Below are 8,002 nucleotides of genomic sequence, written 5' to 3'. Positions count from 1 at the left end.
CTTTAGTAAACTTTGGGGGTGCGTATTCTACATGGGTGCGCATTATACACGAGAAATTACGGTAATTGCTGTGTTTGAGTAATTTTATTTCTGATGAAGTTGTGTACAACAGGTTTTGGTCTAATTTTTTTTCAATTTTGAGATGCATCTGACAAACACCTAAAATATTTCTAAAAAGTAAGCCATGATAACCACTATTTAAAGAAATGAGACCTAGCATAATTAATCTCTGTCATTTTTTGTAGGCAAATTGAAAAAAGTTCGAGTTTGATTCTCACTTTTTTTCTTCTTCCCCATTCTCAGGCCTGAATATCGAACCACCGGCTCTGCTGTTGTCATGCAGAATTCGAGTCTACTTTCGGTTTAAGAGTAACGTAACATTTAAGATTGAAAAATATACTGATTTGTGTAACATCGTAATAAATCGATATCAACTGATATGAAAATAGTTATGATAGGATTTTGGCCATATCGCCCAGCCCTATTGTGTTTACATGAACCGGTAGGTCGGTGGGTCGAGAAGAAAATGAGCACCGAGCAGCATCCTCTATTGGTCTTTTGAAAACCAGACGAAAATGATGTGCACCCCTGCCTATAGCGCTTGTCCTCATCACTGGTCGACTGGTTACCAGCCAATCACAGGGCACATGTTGACAAATAACTATTTACACCTATGGGCATTTAAAGTCTTCAGTTAACCTAACATGCATGTTTTGGGAATGTGTGAGGAAGCCGGAGTTCCTGAAGAAAACACACACAAACAAGAACGACATGCTAACTTCACCCATGAAACCCAAAGGCGAAATTCAGATACGGAACCTCTGAACTGTGATGCAGCTGTGCTAATATTTATTCAGTCAGACATATTTTCAACATTTACAAATTTTTAAATGTGTGTGGATGCACTGCGTAATATACAAATATGGATATGGAAACAAAACCAGGGCTAATGAAGCAGGCTGAGCAGATACTGCTTGTTCTCTTGCTACTCAGCATCTAAAAATCCAAATGAAGCTCACTTCAAGTTTAACAGTTTGTGGCGCAAGACTGCATGTTGCCTGTAAGCTTTTGGGGGAGGATCGTGGCAGTCGGCCATTTATCTGTAATGTGTGCTCTTGCAAAACAATGCAACCCTAATGCCAAACAACAGAATGAGTAGTGGTTTTGTTTTTCTTGTTGTCCAAATCTATAGAACATACTGTTTTAATTGTAGATTTTTTATTTTTTTTATTTTTTATTTTTTTTAAACTTTGCCCATCATCTGCTATTGATTTTGTTTTTTCACAGATAATTTTTTTTTTTTTTTACAGATACCATGTTACCCAGCCTGTGCACATTTCTCATTCCATTTGCCGCACCAAAGAACATAAGCTCTATTTACTCGGACTGCAACCTTTTTATACACCCGATGAGATAATATTGCTCTAACTAATGGAAAGTATGCCTAACAATAGAATATAGTGAAACCTTGTTGGAAAGTACCTTGCCTCTCTGCTCTAAAAGTGGGCCTGCAATAAGCCTGTTATTTTTGTATTAATCTACAGTGTGCATCCAGTAATCCTGTCTAGCATTAACAACTGAAATAGCATAACAAATGATGTCGCTATTGAAAAATTGTTCTTTAGAGCCAACATATTTTTCAATGCACTGGTAGAATAGTTTTGCCAGTCATATGAGCAGTTCAATGACATAAGGTTTTCTTATAAAATACACCGCAAAACAAAAAATGAACCACTACTTTTTGTGGTAGTGCAGTGGTCTACCTGCTACACTGCTACCACATTTGTTGTTTGTTTTCCACTGCTTCCCAAAGTGGCGCCACCAACGTATACTACACAATTTTAGCAGTAGTACAATCCCATTAATACTACTACTACTAATCACCATACCATTATTATTGCAATTACAATTAAAACAGGACATTGTTGCCTTATCCCTGCAGCTCTATCCCTCTCTCTAATCTCTCCACTATATAACTAACATTTAACTGAACATTTCCACTTCAACGCGGCGGCCTTTACACTAGTGCTGTAATGTACTCAATAGATGGCACTACAGCAACACATTGCTTGAAATAATGAACTTCCAATTGCATAACTCACTCTGACATTCCCATTGTTTATTTATTCTTACAGATTATTAACTAAAACTATTTTGGGTTCCTTGGTTGGGGTGTTTTTGCATCTTGCAGCACTTCTAGCCACTTTTTGGATACGCTTAGACCACTGTTTCCCAACCTTAATTGAACCAAGGCACAAATTTGACATGAGAAAAATCTAAAGAAACAAAAGTCACACAAAGTATGAATCCTGAAATAAAGATTTTAATTAGTGTAAAATTATGGGCCTGTTAAACTGACCATGAACACAGGTTAATTGTACCTTCTGCCATCTAGTGGAAGAGCTTATGTTCTTCCTGTCACTATATGTCGCTGGCATGGAGAGATATTTATAGGTACATTATTTGTTGTAAATAACTTTCAGACCATCCATCCATTATCATTACCGCTTCTCCTCACTAGGGTCGCGGGCATGCTGGAGCCTATCCCTGCTGTCTTTGGGCGGGAGGCGGGGTACACCCTGAACCGGTCGCCAGCCAATCGCAGGGCACATAGAAACAAACAAACGTTTGCACTCACATTCACACCTACGGGCAACTTAGAGTCTTCAACCAACCTACGACGCATGTTTTGGGGATGTGGGAGGTAAATGTTTAAAGGGGGGAAAATAAATGTTAAAAACCTGTGCAACATCAAGTGAGATTTGACCTCAGTGAGCAACCAAAGAATTCACGCCAAAGTGTACTCACTTTTGCTACTTATTGTATGTGACATGCACTACACAACACTTCCTGTTCCCTCTCCATTAGGTGTCTGCCAGGCATATCAAAGAGTGAGTAGTTTTACTTTTGGTTTTGCATTACAGTAGTGAACTCCTTTTTACACTAGCATGCCACTTTAATTTGTTTTTTATTTGATTCATTTTTAATTTTTAGATTTTTGTTTTTTGTTTTAACCTGTCCCGTTCATGTGCATGGCCTTGCCGAATGGTGGATCTGTATGGTTTTTGTGCTGGAACAGTTTTGCTGTGCAATGGGGGAGTTTGAGTTTCTGGTTATTTTTAAATCTTTTAATTATTCTGATGTGGAAATGAGCAAGCCACTGCTGCTGACGAGTGGTGCGGTGGGATTCTTTTTTTCGTGTCTAAACACTTCTAAGAACCTGTGAGTTGATATATTAGTATAACCTGTGTTGTTATTAGTGGTCGCAGCACACGCAATTAAAGCCGTGTCCATCGAACTTATTAGTGAATGAACACCATATCAAATGCATGTTAGTCAACTGGTGTATGGAGTTGCTGAGCTGGCACATTAAGGAAGGGTGGGCCCGACCCAACCAGGGTGACGCCACCCAGGACCCAGGGAGGTCCCCAACTCAAGCGAAGCGCCCCGACCAGTCCTAAAGGGAGGGGCACGGGCACCGGACCACCCCCCCATGCCCTTGCCGGTTTAGATTGTTAAAATTCACTTGACTATTGGGGCTTCCACTGTAAATGTAATTGGGAGGAGGGTGGCATGTCATTTTGTTAAAAATAAGCACATCTTGTTGTTCCAGATTGAACAACGCTAATGAATTATTGATTATCCCGGTGGTGACTTTTTAACTTGGGATGAAGCCGCCATCATGTACGCGAATGAAGACAGCCGAGGCCACACTGGTGTTTCTAATCAGTCAAAGCCAAGTAGAACCACTGGGAGGGAGGAAACAATGGTTTCACTGTTACCTCTGCCAAGGGCTTTGTTTGCCTCCTTGCCGTCTCACTGTTTGTCTGTTACCTAAAAGGATATTTAACAGAGCTCAGTGAAAATATGCGCAAAGAGCAACTCTTTGCACTTTTGTGTGACTTGAGCTGCAACGCAATTGAACTGGAGCTGCACTTTTTTTGTTTGTGTGTGCGGAGTGCGGACGACATGTGCAGCACAGTTTTAGAGGGCGTTTTTTAAATGTCACTTGCCCACAAGTAGGTGGCTGGCTGTGAATGTTGCCCACTTGAGTCCCAACTCCTGCGTTGTGCAAATACAACCACATTCAGCTGACGTGCATCTGCAAAGTCAAAGTGAAACTGCAATCCAAGTGGTCGTGCATGTGAGGGCCTATTAACTCATTCTGCAGTTTGAATGTTGTCCCCGTGCTAGCTGGGGTTTTGTCGGGGTACTCCTGTTTTCTCTCACGTTCCAAAAGTATGCATGCAAAGTTCAATTACCTGGATTTCTGCATGAATTGGTCATAAAATGTGATCTAAGTCAGTCACCAATAGACACAGTCTACTTAAACTTAAAGCAGACAAAAAAAAACGTTGCTGTGTTATTGAACATAAAAGGCAAAACAAGTTTGGATGTGGCGGCACGGTGGCCGACTGGTTAGAGCGTCAGCCTCACAGTTCTGAGGACCCGGGTTCAATCCCCGGCCCCGCCTGTGTGGTGTTTTCATGTTCTTCCCGTTTCTGCGTGGGTTTTCTCCGGGCACTCCGGTTTCCTCCCACATCCCAAAAACATGCAGTAATTGGAGACTCTAAATTGCCCGTAGGCATGACTGTGAGTGCGAATGGTTGTTTGTTTCTATGTGCCCTGCGATTGGCTGGCAACCAGTTCACGGTGTACCCCGCCTCCTGCCCGATGACAGCTGGGATAGGCTCCAGCACGCCCGCGACCCTAGTGAGGAGAAGCGGCTCAGAAAATGGATGGATGGATGGAAGTTTGGACGTGTTGGCCTGTTCTTTTAAAAAAAAAAAAAAAAACACACTGGTTTTGTGAAGTTGTCAGAATAGTCACCCAAAAAAATACTAGCTTAGTTCGCATGTACAACGCTATTTTGCTCGTTAGGCTTTTGGGGCATTTCCTCATGTGGAATGTTTGGCAAATTGTTGGTGAATGACTGTGTGAAATGTAAAAAAAAAAAAAAAAAAAAAAGTAAGTGTCCAAACCTGTGCAATAAGGCCTGTCCCCACTTGAAAATATGAAGTCAAGCCAGCCTTTACTCTGTATTCAAGTGCACGTTTGCAAATCAGTTTGACACTGAAAAGTGCATCTTTGTATGTAAAATGTAATTTTAGAGATGACATATATCACAGTCTGGGCTCATAACAATTAGCTAAAGTTGCTATGTTATCAGTTATCCCAGAACCTGCAAGAAACGTGACATTCTTCATATCTCTTTTAACTTTCTTTTTTTCTGCAACATGCCGGCACATGCGACTGTGCCAGTGACAGCGCTGTTTTAACACTTCTGCCATAATGTAACCAAGTATATTTTACTCGGTTACATTAGTTTAGACCGATTGTGTTTGTCTATTCTTGAGAGAAATGCTCCTCACCAGTAAATCATAGGGCACATACATATACAGTAGACCAGTGATTCTCAAAGTGTGGTACCTGAAATGATCTCTGTCTATGTAAAGTTCAGTTGTATTTACCTTTTTAGTACGATGCATTTGCATTGAACTTATAGGAAGTTTCAAAAACAACAACTTTTATTTAGTTATTTGTATTTAAGTTTTATGTGCTTTTCATTTTAACTGTACATTATTTAGGTATACTGTTGTTGTTTTTTCTTCTTCCTATGTTTAAGTACAGTGTTAATGTTCAAACCGCATAGTATTGCAGTGGCATACAATAATATTAAATAAACTTTCTAGGGGGGGAAAAAAAAGTGTCTCGCTTTTGATTGACCGAGACCTACTACGCTACTGTATTTTAATGTTAGTCATGATGATGGTGGTGCTTGGAGAGCGAGGTTTTTTTTTAGGGGGTGGTAAAAAAAAGGGAGGGGGGTAGCTGCAGTAAATTCATTCATGTCTCAGCTCGACAAAGGAGCAGAGATTCGAACACACAACCTCAGAGCTGCGAGGCAGACGTGCCCATCCTAAACCAATTCATTCGCCACTGAAACCACCGTTTTGCCAGTCAAAAGTGAAAAGTATGCATTGTGCTGATCTGCAGCTTCCTTTGTCCATTACAGTATTTACAATGTTTCCCGGTGAAATGACATTTACGCTCGTACAGCTTCAAAATACGTTCAACGCCCTGAAGAATGAAAACTAACGTGTTTGTTTCGATGTTAAAACGTCCACTTGGCGTGAAGACTTCCGACTTGCCAAACGGGCGACTCGTTCGCGCCACGGTCGTGTGCGTGACGTCACCGCCACGCAAAGCCCGCCGGGAAACGTAGTTCTCTTCGAAATGGAAATTTCCAATGTATCAGACCAGAGGAGCCAGTGGAAATTTACTCGGCTTCCCTCCCCCTATAATATGCAGAGCCGTGTCTGCCTTTGCAGGATGTTTTGATGAAAGTCAACCGTTCTGCTGGCCTTGTTATCTCCCACTGACACTCAACATTTTTTTCTTCTTTTCAATGATTAGATGACTATGTCATGAAGATAGTCACATGCCTCTTCATCACATGCATTATGATTGACTGTATAAGCGTGTTATTTAAATGTGAACATCATGAAAATAGTGGAATTTTCCACTAAAAGCAGTTAGGTAGCAACCACATATAAACATGACTCAATCACGTTGGCATTGGCCAGTTTGGGGACAATATGAGTGGCATGTTTCATTCTGGTGCATTATTGCCTTTTGCCTTTGTGCTAATAGATTATTTTTTTAATTTTTTTTTTTACTTTTCAAGCCTATTTATTTCAGTAATTCATGTTTTGTTTTGACAAATGCATACACAAATTGGGAGGTTTTACTAGAATTATAATGCAAACAAAACAATAAAATCAATAGTTTATTTTTTTATTTTTTTTAAAGACCATGGGTGAGAAATTTGTGGCGAGTGGTGCATATTGGATCGACCCACCATGCAATCTGAAAAACAAGTCCCCCAAAACATTGAATCCATTCATTTTTTATTGTACCGGTCCTCATTAGGGTTGTAGGTTAATTGGAGGCTATCCGTGCTGACTTTGACAAAACAGACAATCGCATGGCACGTAGACAAACGTTTACACTCATGCCTTCAATTGAGATGAAATGCCCGTTTTTGGAATGTGGGAAGAAGATGGAATGTCCACAAGCACGGGGAGAACATGCAAACGCCACACAGGGAAAGGCAGATTCGAACGCTGACTTTCAGAACTGCGTGGCAGATATGCTAACCACTAAGGCGGTGATTCCCAACGGCCAGTGGTTAGGGTTAGGATCGTTAGCCTCTGCTGCAGGAAATGATCCTTAAATTTGGGTCATAAACATTTTATATTCTGTGAAATATTTGTTTAAAAAACATCCAGAATGTTCTCCAGCCTTGATCCTAGGTTGCACACCTCCTCCTAATCAGATTACAGATTCTCTAATCAGTTGCATGGGGAGTTGGAGTATGTTCCATGATTCGATCATATCAATTTATTTGACGAAAAGTCGCAGAAAAGATAGCGGTGGGGCTATATTATTTAACATTGGCTTTATTTTTGATGGAATTCGTTGTACACCCATTTTTGTGCTCACCTCTGTTTTAAAAAAAAAAAAAAAAGAGAGAGAGATGTTGCATTCTTGGATAGAAAATGCACTTGTCAAGTTGATCTAAAAACAAGTGTTGAAATAATTATATATATATATATATATATATATATATATATATATATATATATATATATATATATATATATAAATAAAATCTATATATATATAAATACAATCTATATATATATATATATATATATATATATAGATAGATAAAAAATATATATATTTTTTTAAACAAATGTTTGTTTCCTTTTTTGATGTTTACAGCCCGACGCGTCACGGGTGAGCCACACGTGTGGGGCGTGGCGTTTGAAATAGGTCCGCTCGCTATAAGGAGGAGAGGCGGCGAGGAATCGACTAGTCCAAGACAAGCCCGTCATTCAAACAAAGCTTCACACCCAAGAAAGGGGGACCACTTCTGACGGGGAGAAGCGACGAGACGAGCTGGGCTTCTTGTTTTTCTTCTTCTTGGCGTTGA

General features: G+C 40.1%; 2 protein-coding genes across 4 annotated transcripts in view; both read left to right on the top strand.

Moving 5' to 3' along the window:
* Positions 1–7,945: 7,945 nt before the first annotated feature.
* LOC133486373 (calsequestrin-2-like) overlaps positions 7,946–8,002 on the top strand; it is a 33,601-nt gene continuing 33,544 nt past the window's right edge. For all 3 annotated transcript variants that reach the window (XM_061791394.1, XM_061791393.1, XM_061791392.1), the window contains exon 1: positions 7,946–8,002. This exon is cut by the window's right edge and continues 83 nt beyond it. The gene's annotated coding sequence lies outside the window, so the exon portion shown is untranslated.
* slc5a3b (solute carrier family 5 member 3b) overlaps positions 7,947–8,002 on the top strand; it is a 9,866-nt gene continuing 9,810 nt past the window's right edge. The window contains exon 1 of the mRNA XM_061791389.1: positions 7,947–8,002. This exon is cut by the window's right edge and continues 83 nt beyond it. The gene's annotated coding sequence lies outside the window, so the exon portion shown is untranslated.

Source organism: Phyllopteryx taeniolatus, chromosome 12, assembly GCF_024500385.1.
Source record: "Phyllopteryx taeniolatus isolate TA_2022b chromosome 12, UOR_Ptae_1.2, whole genome shotgun sequence".
Taxonomy (NCBI): domain Eukaryota; kingdom Metazoa; phylum Chordata; class Actinopteri; order Syngnathiformes; family Syngnathidae; genus Phyllopteryx; species Phyllopteryx taeniolatus.
This window is presented reverse-complemented; position numbering and strand designations above follow the sequence as displayed.